This window comes from Microtus oregoni, unplaced genomic scaffold (genome assembly GCF_018167655.1).
Source record: "Microtus oregoni isolate MIOR12 unplaced genomic scaffold, Mior012 000052F_ref0000163, whole genome shotgun sequence".
NCBI lineage: Eukaryota > Metazoa > Chordata > Mammalia > Rodentia > Cricetidae > Microtus > Microtus oregoni.
The window spans coordinates 14789228-14801747 of NW_024543828.1; the positions used below are offsets into that span (position 1 = coordinate 14789228).

The following is a 12520-nucleotide window of genomic DNA, read 5'->3' on the forward strand; positions in this document are numbered from 1 at the left end:
TCATAGAGCAAGACTCCATGAACCCATCAATTTGTTTTTTGTTTATTTTTTTATTTTTTTTAAAAAGAAAACAAACTATCTTTTTCACTACATACCAATCCCATTTCCCACTCCCTCTCCTCTTCCCACCTACTCCCCCAATCCACCCGCCATCCACTCTTCAGAGTGGGTAAGGCACATTGCTTTGGGGAAGGTCCAAGGCCTTCCCTACTATATCTAGGCTGAGCAAGGTATCCATCCAAAGAGAATAGGTTCCAAAAAAGCCAGTACAAGCAGTGGGGATAGTTACTGGTGCCATTGCCAGTGGCCCCACAGTCTGCCCCAGCCATACAACTGTCACCCACAGTCAGAGGGACTAATTTGGACCTATGCTGTTTTCTTCCCTGTCTGGAGTTGGGGAGCTCCCATTAGCTCAGGTAGACTGTTTCAGTGGGTGTGTCCATCATGGCCTTGACCTCTTTGTTCATATTCTCACTTCTCCCACTCTTCAACTGGACTTTGGGAACTCAGTCCAGTGCTCTGATGCGGGTCTCTGCCTCTGTTTCCAACAGTTGTTGGATGAAGATATTCATCAGTCTGACTATAGGGCAAGGCCAGTTTGGGCATCCTCTATTGCTTAGGGTTGTGGATTCCTGGGAATTTCTCTAGTGTCAGGTTTCTTGCTAGCCCCATAATGGCTCCCTCAATCAAAATATCTCTTTCCTTGCTCTTTTCTCCGTCCTTCCTTCATCTCGTCTGTACCATTCCCTCAAGTTCTCCTCTTCCCTCCCCTTTTCCTCTCATCTTCCTCTTCTACCATCCCTACTCTCTCCAACCCCATGCTTCCAATTTTGTCAGGCGATCTTGTCTAGACAGTGTGTCTGTGGACAAAGGACAGGAAACTGGCAACACCCTGAGTTTGGGACATGATTTGAGCATTTCTGGTTAGCCGGGACTTCATTAGGTGTCATCTAGGATGCGAGAGACTAGGTGTGTTCAGATAACCACAGGAGCCCTCACCCGTGATACTGTGAAGATCACTTCAAACCTCAGTGGCTCACACACAAATAAATGCGTCTCTCCTTTATTTTCACCACCACGAACTTCCCTTAGCCAGTGTCAGGCAGGGACAAAAACAACCCCAGTCCTTAATATGTGTCATGTGTGTCATTGTCTAGAAGGAACTGCTTGTTCACCCATGGAGAGGAGTCTTTTATTGGTGCCTTCCTACACAACAGATCAAGAAACATCTCAAAACACTCTGGAGAGATGGAGTCCCTTTCGCCATGATGCCTGCCTGTGATCCCAGCCCTGCTAAACCTGCTGCATGTGGTGTGACTGAAGGAGAGATCTGTAGAGAACGTGGTAATTGGGCCCTATAGCCTTATGGCCCCTATGGTCCCTATGGTCCCTGTGGCCCCTATGGCCCCCTATGCCTGCTATGCCCCCTATGGCCCCATGGCCCCTATGGCCCCATGGCCCTATGTGTGTATGCCTACAGGCCAGAGCAGGGCAGCAGACCTCATTACAGTTGGTTGTGTGCCATTACGTGGTTGCTAGGAATTGGACTCAGGACCTTTGGAAGAGCAGGCAGTGCTGTTAACCACTGAGCTATCTCTCCATCTTCTTCTTTCTCTTGTCTGAAAAGGGCCCCAGACCTCGTTAGAGCTGTTTGTGAGCCATTTTGTGGTTGTCCGTAATTGAACTCAGGTTGTTTGAAAGAGCAGGCAATGCTCTTAACCACTAGCCATCTTTCCAGCTCCTTTTTCCACTTTTTTAACTAAACCAGGTTTTCTTGATGTGGTGTGTGGGTCACATCTGCATTCCCCTCAGGGGGTCTCCATTGGCTGTTAGTATACCACATAGAGGAGGTCTAGATAGTTTCTCTGGCTTTAAATTGGATTAACCTTTTGCTGGTGTTTGTAGTTGCTTGTCTATCTTGGATGTGAGTTTTTCATTAGGCACGTCGTGAAAGGGCCAGTATTTTATTCTTCTAGCCATCTTGCCTTATTCTGCTTGGTGGTGTCTCTGAAGCACGCTGGGGCATGGTGATGGAACTTTTAGGCTTTAATATCCTAACACAGTTTTGCCTGATGCAGTCACGACAATGTGTGCCCATGTCCTTGTCTTAGAATTTGCGCATCTCATTTCATACATTTAATGTTGCATTCTGAGTGAGTATTATTGGTGGTGTTTCATAGTCACCAGCACTTATTTTTTCCATGCGTGGATACCCAATTGCCCCAGAATCATTTCTTGTTGGAAAAAAATTGTCCTGGAACTAGCCTCTAAGACCAGGCCTCAATCTCACTGAGATCTGCCTGCCTCTGAGTGCTGGGATTAAAGGCGTGCACCACCACAGCTAAAAATATTGTTTTTAAGAATGATTTTGTAGCATTTTGTTGAGATTCAATTGATCATAAACATGGGAGTTTGCTTTGGGTCCCACAAGCCAGGACCAAATCAAGTCGATTTCTCAGGGGAGAACTTTGGTGAGAACTTTGGTAAAATCTCTAAAAACCCCCTTCAACGTGTCAGTTACATTTACTGGTCTAAAGCCCTCCATGACTGAACTTCCCCACTGGAGCAGAGTGGAACTCTAAGGGTCACCCCTGGGGAACAAAGACTTGCCCCACCTAGGAGAGAACACAACCATACCACAAAGCTAGAAGGATCCTCGATCTGCAAATAAAGGAAAAGGTAAAGGAAAGGCCCAGACTTGCAGGCTGGGGACTCCTCAGCCACCCTCAGCATAGGCCAGCCTCGTCACTGGTGCAGCACAGATATGAGCAGACTGGCTTTGAAGTCATTGGTCGCTAGAGTACCTGGGAGGCCAGATCCAGGCTGTACTGGAGCCCAGGAGTCTGAGTCCAAAGGTCCATGAAAGCCTATGGTGATCACTGTTTTAGAAAACTCACAGAAGAGGAACTGCCATTTGACTTTGTGCAGGGGTGAGGAAAGAGCCATGGCCTTGCTCTCCTTGATGATGCTTTACCATTATGTCGGTGAGGCTGGGCTTCTCATCACCTAACATCAGAGGGAAGCTCTGTGAAAATGGAATTACTCGTCAAGGGGAGCAGACTTTGGCAGGTGGAATCGATGCATCTGGTCCCGCAGGAAGCAGGTGGTGTGGGAACTGTGGCGTGCTGGGTAGGGTTGCTTCGTTAATTTGAAATACAGTAGGATTATCTGGGAGAGGGAACCTCAACCGAAAAAAGATTGCCTCCATTAGACCAACCTGTAGGCAAGTCGGTGGGGGTATTTTAAAAATTATGATTGATGGGGGGGGGGTCGGTCCGGGAATGGTGGTGCCACCCATAGGTGGGTGGTTCTGGGATGTATAAGAAAGGAGCAAAGCCATTGGGAAGAAGCCAATAAACCGCATCCCTCCATGGCCTCCGTTTCAGTTCCTGCTTCCAGGTTCTCTCCTGGAGTCCCTGCCGTGGCTTCCATTCATAATGGACTGTGGTTGGAATGCATAAGCCAAAGAAACCCTGTCCTCCCCAAGTTCTTATCAGTCATGGTGTTTGATCAGAGCAGTAGACTCCAAAGTGAGACCTCTGGTCTGGGGAGGTTAGTCTGGGAGGGACGACCCAAGCAGCCTGCGCGTCTGTGTGTTCACTGTCAGGGAGCAGATGCTGCATGATCAGAGGCTGTTAGGTCTCACACACGAAGAGCAGCCTGGAGGAGGCGCATGTTCTCAAGTGTCATTGAATTCAATACTTCATTACCAATGGCATGTCGCTGTGCGTGGCTGTGCAAGCTGCTCCCCAGCATGCCCAAGAAGCAAGTCAATCTTGAAGTATTTGTTGATGAGTACATTTTAATTTTAGTCGAAGCTTTGGCCCAAAAGGAGGCCACATGGAGGAGACTAAGGCTTAATGGGAGCCATCTCGGCAGACAGCTGTGGAAAATAATTATGAATGCTGACGGAAACCCCAGGGAGCTGGGGATGGGGCTTTCATTGGAAAGCCTTGATTGACGGCATAGCTCTTTGGTAGCAATGATCTGAAAGGGACAAATGTGTCCTTCTGCTTTCCGACCTCCAGCCGGCCCAGCTGCCGTCTCCAGAGACTCGCCCGTCTCTGGCCCTCAGAAATCTGATTTCAGATTTCAGTTTGGACAATTTTTTCCTGCTATGACCAGACACCCATCACATGGGCCTTCCCGAAGGGACAAAAGAAAAGCCCATACCGTGACTACTAACAAAGATAAGTGCCGCGGCTTTGCCCCTCCTATGACCCTCCTATGCCACTCCTATGCCCTTCCTATGCCCCGCCTTTACCTCACCTATGCCCCCTTATGCTCCACCTATGTCCCGCTTATGCCCCTCCTATGCTCTGTCTATGCCCCGCCTTTGCCCCCTAAGCTCCTCCTATGCCCCGCCTTTGCCCCGCCCAGGCTCCGCCTATATCTCACCTATGCCCTACCTTCCCCCCCACCTATGGTCCTCCTATGTCCCGCCTTTGCCCCTGCTATGTCCGCCTTTGCCCTGCCTATGCCCCGCCTATGCCCCTCCTATGCCCCTACTGTGCCCCGCCTGTGCCCCGCCTTTGCCCCCCAATGCCCCGCCTCTGTCCCGCCTTTTCCCCGCCTATGCCCCTCTTATGCCCTGCATATGCTCCTCCTATGTCCCGCCTTTGCCCCGCCTATGTCCCGCCTTTGCCCTGCCTTTGCCCCGCCTTTGCTCCTCCTTTGCTCCTCCTATGCTCCGCCTATGACCTGCCTATGCTCCGCCTATGCCCCGCCTTTGCGCCTCCTATGCCCCACCTCTGTCCCTCCTATGCCCTGCCTTTGCCCCGCCTGTACCCCACCATTGCCCCGCCTATGCTCTGCCTATGCCTTTCCTATACCCTGCCTATGCTCCGCCTATGTCCCGACTATGCTCCTCCTATGCCCCGCCTTTGACCCTCCTATGCCCCTCCTATGCACCTCAACCATGGCCACCTGGGCCTTCCTGGGAGCACATACAGCAATTGGCTGTCACTTGCATGGACTTTGGAGAGTGGGCTCAGCAACTTCCCAGAGCTGCTATAGTAAATGCGGCTCCCACTGCTACTTGCCAGCTTGAGGCTGGGCTCTCAATAAACAGAGGGGGGGGCTTTGGTTCTCGTGGTCAGAGAAGACTGCGGATGCTTAGGAAAGCCAGGTTTGGACCAAAAAAAACCCTCTAAATGGGTACAAAATACTTTAAGATGTGTTTAAATGCTAAAGAAAGAGAAAAAAATGGGCATAGACAGTCATAGAAAATAGTTTAGAGCTGGAGAGATCGCTCAGAGGTTAAGAGAACTGACTGCTCTGTGTGTGTGTGTGTGTGTGTGTGTGTGTGTGTGTGTGTTTGCATACACAGCCACATAAGGAGGAAAATAGACATGTATGTTTCTTTGTTGACTTTGAACACTGATAAGCTAAAAATAACACTGCTGATAAACACTGGGTTATAGCAAAAAAAAATGAAACCAACCTATATTTTTTAAGAATGTCTTAACTTCAAAATGAAAATCAGGAAATATGTTGCACTGGGGGAGAGGTTATATCTTTTTTTTTTTTGGTTATATCTTTTTTATGGTCAAGGAAAAATTAAACAAAGCAGGTTAGGTTCAAGGATCTCTTTCTGAAAATAAAAGAGAAGGATATAAGAATGATAAAATAGAATGGTAAATTAATTGAATCTACTTTTAAGCTAAAAAAACACAACTACTAGTCTTAAATATTTTACATTGGTATACATCTTTGTATACTGATACGAATTTAAAGTTATTTTTGTTAGAACATACTGTATATACTTTCTGTTGTTTTAGGTAGTGTACTGCAGATCATTTTAAAATATAAAGGTCTAGCCCTTAAAGACTATTATTACAAACTGTTTAGGATAATTTAAAAAATGTAGATTACTAGTTAATCATGTATAACAATCAAACTTATAGTCATGTAGATGTGTTTTCAAGAGATAATTTTGTTGTTGTTGTTTTTCTTTTGGTTTTTTTTTTCAAGACAGGGTTTCTCTGTGTCACTTTGTTGCCTGTCCTGGAACTAGCTCTTATAGACCAGGCTGGCATCGAACTCACAGAGATAATCCTGCCTCTGCCTCCCGAGAGCTAAAATTAAAGGTGTGCGCAACCACCACCCAGCTGTTATTGTTTTTATGACAGTGAGACACATCTGCTCCTGGCAGCATTATCTACTTCATAGAAGGCAATGGGAATTGAGGAAACTCCGTGAGTGTGTGTGTGTGTGTGTGTGTGTGTGTATGTGTGTGTGTGTGTGAGAGGCAAAGTTAGCCACTGGACAAGAAACTGCCCTTGCCTCCACTGCTGACAGTATGCTGACCAAATTGGACAAACAGGACACAAAAGAAAATGAATGCCAAACTTTGCCAAGACAAGGTAGGAAGTCCTTCAAAATTCCAGCTCCACAGAAAAGTCTGTCAGATATGCTGGTCTTTTAGACCAACGATGGATGTCCCAACATTGCAGAGGAGTCCAGGCAGCCAGCTGTTTCTGTCATTTCTATAGTTTTGAAAGTTGTGTTCTCTGCACTTCCTGCCTACTCAGGTACTATTTTATCCTTCTCGAGTCTCTGATGGGAGTTGAAGACTAGTTATACTGCCTTTTTTTAACCACATTTAAAAAAACGTTCAAAAGAGATGTAAAGTTTATAAAGGATGAGAGACATAAAAGCTTAAGTTGCTCATCTAAGAAAATGTTTTAAGGTCTAAAAAGATTTTTAGGTTGGTAATACGTTATGATAAAAAGTGGTTTAGGTATAAAACTTTGAACTCATCAAGACAGATAATATTTTCTCTGAATACACCAAATACAAATGGACTGAACATTGGAAATGTAATTCTTATCTGATAATTGTTCTTGTTTGTTTGGAGACAAGGTTTCTCTGTAGCTTTGGTGCCTGTCCTGGAACTAGCTCTTGTAGACCAGGCTGGCCTCAAACTCACAGAGATCTGCCTGCTTCTGCCTCTCGAGTGCCAAGATTAAAGGTGTGTGTAACCACTGATAATTGTTCTTACTATATATAGTTTTACTGTGTTAGACAGAGTAGAACTTTATATTGGAAAAAAATGGGAAAATGTTGTGGATAATCTTTTTGTAGACTGTGAAGATGTATCTTTCCCAAGGCACTTTCTTTTTCATTATTTTTGATTTATTTTATGTGCTTTGGTGTTTTACCTACATGTATGTCTGTTTGAAGGTGTTAGATCCCCTGGAACTGGACGTACAGATAGTTGTGAGCTGTCATATGGGTACTGGGAATTGAACCCAGGTCCTCTGGAGCAGTGCTCTTAAACACTGAGCCATCACTCCAGCCCTTCAAGGTATCTTCTTATTGGTTTAATAAAGAACTGAATGGCCAACAGCTAGGCAGGAGGACAGGCAGGATTTTTGGGGAGTCAGTGGAAAATGAATCTAGGTGCAGAGAGACACTAATGAAAGACAGAGCAAGCCAGATACACAGAATGGAAGAGGTAAAAGCTACATGGCAGAATGTAGATTAATAAAAGCAGGTTAATCTGAATTATGAGAGCTAATTGGGAAAAGCCTAAGCCAAAGGCCAAGCTTTCATTATTAAGAAGTCTGTGTCCCTATTTGCAGGCTGGTGGTCCAAGACAGTCCAACGAGAAAGCTTACTACACAGGGCTACACAGTAAGACCATATTTCAAAAAAACACAAAAACAAAGAAAGTGGGGGGAGGCGAAGCTTGGTCCCTTGTCCATGGAGGGAGTGGCTGAAGTGACAAAGAGGCTTTGGTTCTTTGATCAATGGGACTCCAGAACCTTGACCTCTTTTTTTTAATACATGTATTATTATTACTGATGATGATGTTGTTGTTGTTGTTGTTGTTGTTGTTGTTTTGGTTTTAAGACAGGGTTTCTCTGTGTAGCCCTGGATGGCCTAGCCCTCACTCTGTAGACCAGGCTGGCTGCATGTGTTATTTGCATGTGAAGTGGGTGCCATGGCATGCCTGTGGAGGTGAGGACAACTTGCAGAATCAGCTGTCTCCTCCACCACATGGGTCCTAAGACTCAGTAGCAGGTATCCTTACACAGTGCGCCATCTCAAAGTTCTCTCCAAACCTTCTTCCTTGTTCTTTTACCAGTTTTGAGGTGATCAGCTCTGCCACACCACAGGCCCAAAGCAATGGCGTCAACCAACCATCATGGGATTAAACCTCTACAACCAAACTGAAATAAACCTTTTCTATGTAATTTGGTGACTTTGGATAAATGAAGCGACGGTGTACTCATCCTCCGCTATAATTCTGATGGACACATCCTATCTGCTATGACCCTCCAAAGTTTAGGCTGAGTGTCACATCCCCCAGGAAACCTTCCATAGTTTTTCAAGGTCCTGACAACTCCCTTCAACAGCAACACACTACTTCATGTGGACACTGCCAATTCTAAATTCCTGTCTATTCTACTAAATCCAACACCCACTTAGTGAAAATGGGACTGTCTGAAAGAAAAATGGGCATGGGTGGGAAGAAAAAAAAAGGCTTACTGAGGGAATATGGAGCAGAAGCTACAGAGAGAGGATCCAGGGTGGAGGGTGACAGTGTCTGCAGGGGAGGGTGGGAGAGGCCGGAGCTCACCTCACAGTGGGAACTCTCCACGTGGTAGTCTCTGTCCATGGACACCACACGAATGGTTGTCCCACAGCCCTGGAAAAAGAGGCAGATTCACATGTGTGCTCCCTGGACCTGAAGCACTATATCCTGTCCATTAAAGCACCTCTCTCTACAATGTGCCACCCTGAGTAGACATGTCCCTCGGACAAGGACAACGCACTACAGCACGTGCCCAAGAGGAATGTGTATGTGCTCTGGGCCTCTTCCCCAACTGGAGTCACACATAGGCATGTGACAGTAAGAAAGTCACATGGGTGTTGGCTCATGCAGAAACTCCCACTACCAGCCATGTTCCTCAGGAAGCTGACTTCAATAGATATTGTTCATGCAGAAAGACCCAGAGAGCTACACATGCCAAGGCCTCCATATCTGCTCTTCTAGCCCTAGGCTACCCAACATCCACTGCAGAATTGAATGAGCCAGATGAGCAGCCCCTCCCAATACAAGTAATGGAGCAGAGTGCCGCAGTGGGTCACGAGAATCAGGGCTACCTCTTCCCTGTAATGCACCCAGGGTACACCTGCCCCACCTCCTGCATGAACATCCTCTATACTCCTCAGCCCTGCAGAATGCAGAGTATGGCCACCTTTGACCACTCCTATTATGGCCCAGGACCTGAGTCAAAGCAGGCAAGATCAGATCGTGCAAAGCCTCAGGATCACGCACCCTCTGCTTCTGGGTGAAGTGTTCCTACCTGGGCAGGGAGGATAGGGCAGGCACAGGAAGCACATTTTGGAGAAAACGCCCTGGAAGGATAAAGGAAGTAGGCGTGAGAAGGTGAGAAGTTAGAGGCAAGGGGACATGGGTGGAGCTACCACAACAGCTCTAAGATAGCCTGCCTCCTGTGTAGACACGCGGGTGTTCAGCTTCTGCCTTCTTGGCACTAGTGCTTGACACAGTTCCTATCTGTGCCCTCCCTCCCTCCTCCTGCAGGACTGCCTCTGGCTCCCTCCAGCCATCTCCTATGCATTCTCTAGTCCCTGATGTCCAGACTGAAGCCATCCCTAGGGGAGACCTCTGCTCCACCATGAGTACCAAGGACAAGTGCCAGCACCAATCTCAAAAATCAGCAGCAGCAGAGACCCAAGGCTCTGAGGCCTAAGCCCAGAGCCACCATAACACATAAGCACTGGCTGCCCACTTGGCACCAGGGCTTTCTCCTCGGGAAGAAAAGGCCCAATGGCAGGGAACAGTCAGGTAAGAGCCCAGAACAGAGACCAGGAATCACAAATATCCCTGCCCTGCCCTTATGACGTCACTGGGAACCATCCCCAGGCCCATGAATTGGAACACATATGGAAACATATTCTGGAAACATAATAGTTATTGATACCACCTCCAGGTTCTTTCCTGATGTATCCCACCAAAATATAAGGAGTCCCATCTTTCTGCTCCTGTCACCAAGATCAGAGCTGTCCCTACCCCAACTGCAGAGAAAACATGAGGGCAGAAAGAGAAAAAAAGGCCAGGACCAAAGAGGCTGAGGTAGGCAGGAAAGAGAGCTGGGGAGGCCATGCTGCGGCCCACACTGCTTCTTCAGCAAGGGAGACTCACGTGTGGTAGTCTCTCACGCAGTAGATGTTGTTCTCCACGTCCACGGTGAAGGGAACGCCATCCAGACTCTCGTTACACACTGAGCAGAGGAAGCAACCCGGGTGGTAGGACTTGCTAAGGGCCTGCAGGATCTGGGGGAAGCACCAAAAGGTTAGCATGGGCAAGAGGCACAGCACCGCCCCCCAGAGGCCATGGCTTAGGGCCTCACCAATGGTCTGGAGCAGCAGAGGGTGGGGGACTCCAGGCACCTGGAGGTTCTCACCATCTCCATGATAAGGTGTCCACACATGCTGCACTTGTCCGCAGTTTGCTGGAACCCGGAGTACTGAGAGGGGACACAGGATCCAGGATGTCACGTGACAAGGGGACACTCACTGTCGCTGGCCTCAGGTCTGCATGTGAGCCCCTGCTCCCACCCAGCTGGGCCAGCAACACAGTGCAGACTCACCAGGAAGTCCTCCTGGCAGTACACTTTCTCACCCACGTTCTAGAAGGCCTTCCCGCGAAGTCTTCTCTCTGGAGGGGAAGAGGTGGAGGGGGTAATGGAAGCTGACACCAGGAAAGGAGCCTGGCTCGAGTGTCAGTACTTACCACCCACCAATGAGAAAATGAACATGGGACATCTCCCTTCAAACATCCCTTCATTTGTTTGCATATGCACCTTTATGTCAGAAGAGGGCGCCAGATCTCATCACAGATAGTTGGGAGCCTCCAAGTATGCAGAAGCCAGATGCTGACCAAGAGCATGGGAGTGTCCCCTGCACGTATCCCAGTTCAGCACCTGGCAGGAGGTCTGTCTCCCACTTGCACCATTACCAGCAGCCACATCTGCTAAACCACGACACCCATCATGCCTTCTCACATTGAACCAAGCACCTTATCACAAAGACAGACCAACCCTTTAGCCCACACACACCCCTGAGGTTGACTCACACTGGGTTACAACCTTCCCATAACCTTACTATCTTCCTCCATCCCGGAATGCACCCACCCGACCTGCTAAGAGACAGTCTTTACTCCCCCAAGATCTACTTCAAAGCCGCCCAGAACTTCTAGTTTTGCTGGCCTGGGGCTAGAAATCTGCCAGGCCTGTCTCATGCTTGCTAACCCTGCACACCCTCACTTCCTCTATCCTGATTCGCCCTAAATATTGAGGCAAGAAAAGCCCTCAGAGGTTGTTGGGCTGATGCATGTTATTCCTTTGCCTGGGTTGTTGTGAATCTTACTTCCTTTCTTTGGTATTTGGTAGTATAAAATCCATTTTCTGTTGTCCTTTCTGAAACAAGGTCTTGGTATGTAGTCTTGTCTGGTCTGAAACTGTACGCAGACCAGGCTGGCTCTAAACTTCAAACTCTCTACTATTCCTGCTTCTCAAGTGCTGGGATTACAGGCCCATACCAAGCCGGCTGAAGTCTGGACTTTTCCTTTGTGTATCCAGCAGTGAGGCTGGTTTGTGGTTCTGTTTTGCCTTGCTGGGGAACAAATCCAACACCTTGAGTACTCTAGACATCCGCTCTACCACGGAGCTAAACTCCTAGCTCAGCATTCCTTTAGGAAATATCCAAATATACGACAAAGCCCAGAGCAGTCTGGCATACCTGGCTTAGCCTCACATGGTCCTACGTGCAGCCACCACGAGCACTGAAGCCTGTGACCCTAGGGCATCCCATCTCTCTCTCCCTAACAATTGCTCACACAATTGAAGGGGAGGGAGACTTCCCTTCTGCTCCTCATCAAGCATTAGTAGGGTGAGCAGGAGCGATACTATGGATGAAGAAGAATGACCAGCAAAAAAGTTGAAGGATGGAGTTAGCAATTAAGAGAGCTTACTGCTCTTGCAGAAGCCTCCAATTCCATTCCCAGCATCCGTATCTGCTCACAATCAACTGTGACTCCAGTTTCTAAGGATCTGACACTTTTTTCTGGCCTCCCAGGGTACCCTCACATACACATAACTAAATCTTTGCCCATCCATGTCTCCAATCCAAAGTCAGTGGCTGAAAGAGCTCTGTGAGTTCCAAGCCAGCCAGAGCTATACACAGTAAGACCTTGTCTCTTAAGTAAATCTTTTTTTTAAAAAAAAAGTGTCCAGAAAAATAGTTTAGTTTGTCAATCAACCTGATTCTTGAAGATTTACCTAGTCTGTGTAGAATAACTACCATGGAATCACACTGTAACCAGAGAACCCTTATTAATCATGACAGAAATATTCTTGGACACCATTCCTCAAATCAAACCATAATGTTTTTGCTTCTGATGGCAAAGTCACTGGTCACAGCTCCATTAATGTTGCTTCTATTCATCCTGAAAAAATAGTTTTCGATGAAACTCTCTGAAAATAGC

At 47.5% G+C, this 12520-nt stretch overlaps 1 pseudogene; it reads right to left on the bottom strand.

Moving 5' to 3' along the window:
- Positions 1-3039: 3039 nt before the first annotated feature.
- On the bottom strand, positions 3040-11152 carry LOC121437508 (annotated as a pseudogene).
- Between the last annotated feature and the right edge of the window lie 1368 nt (positions 11153-12520).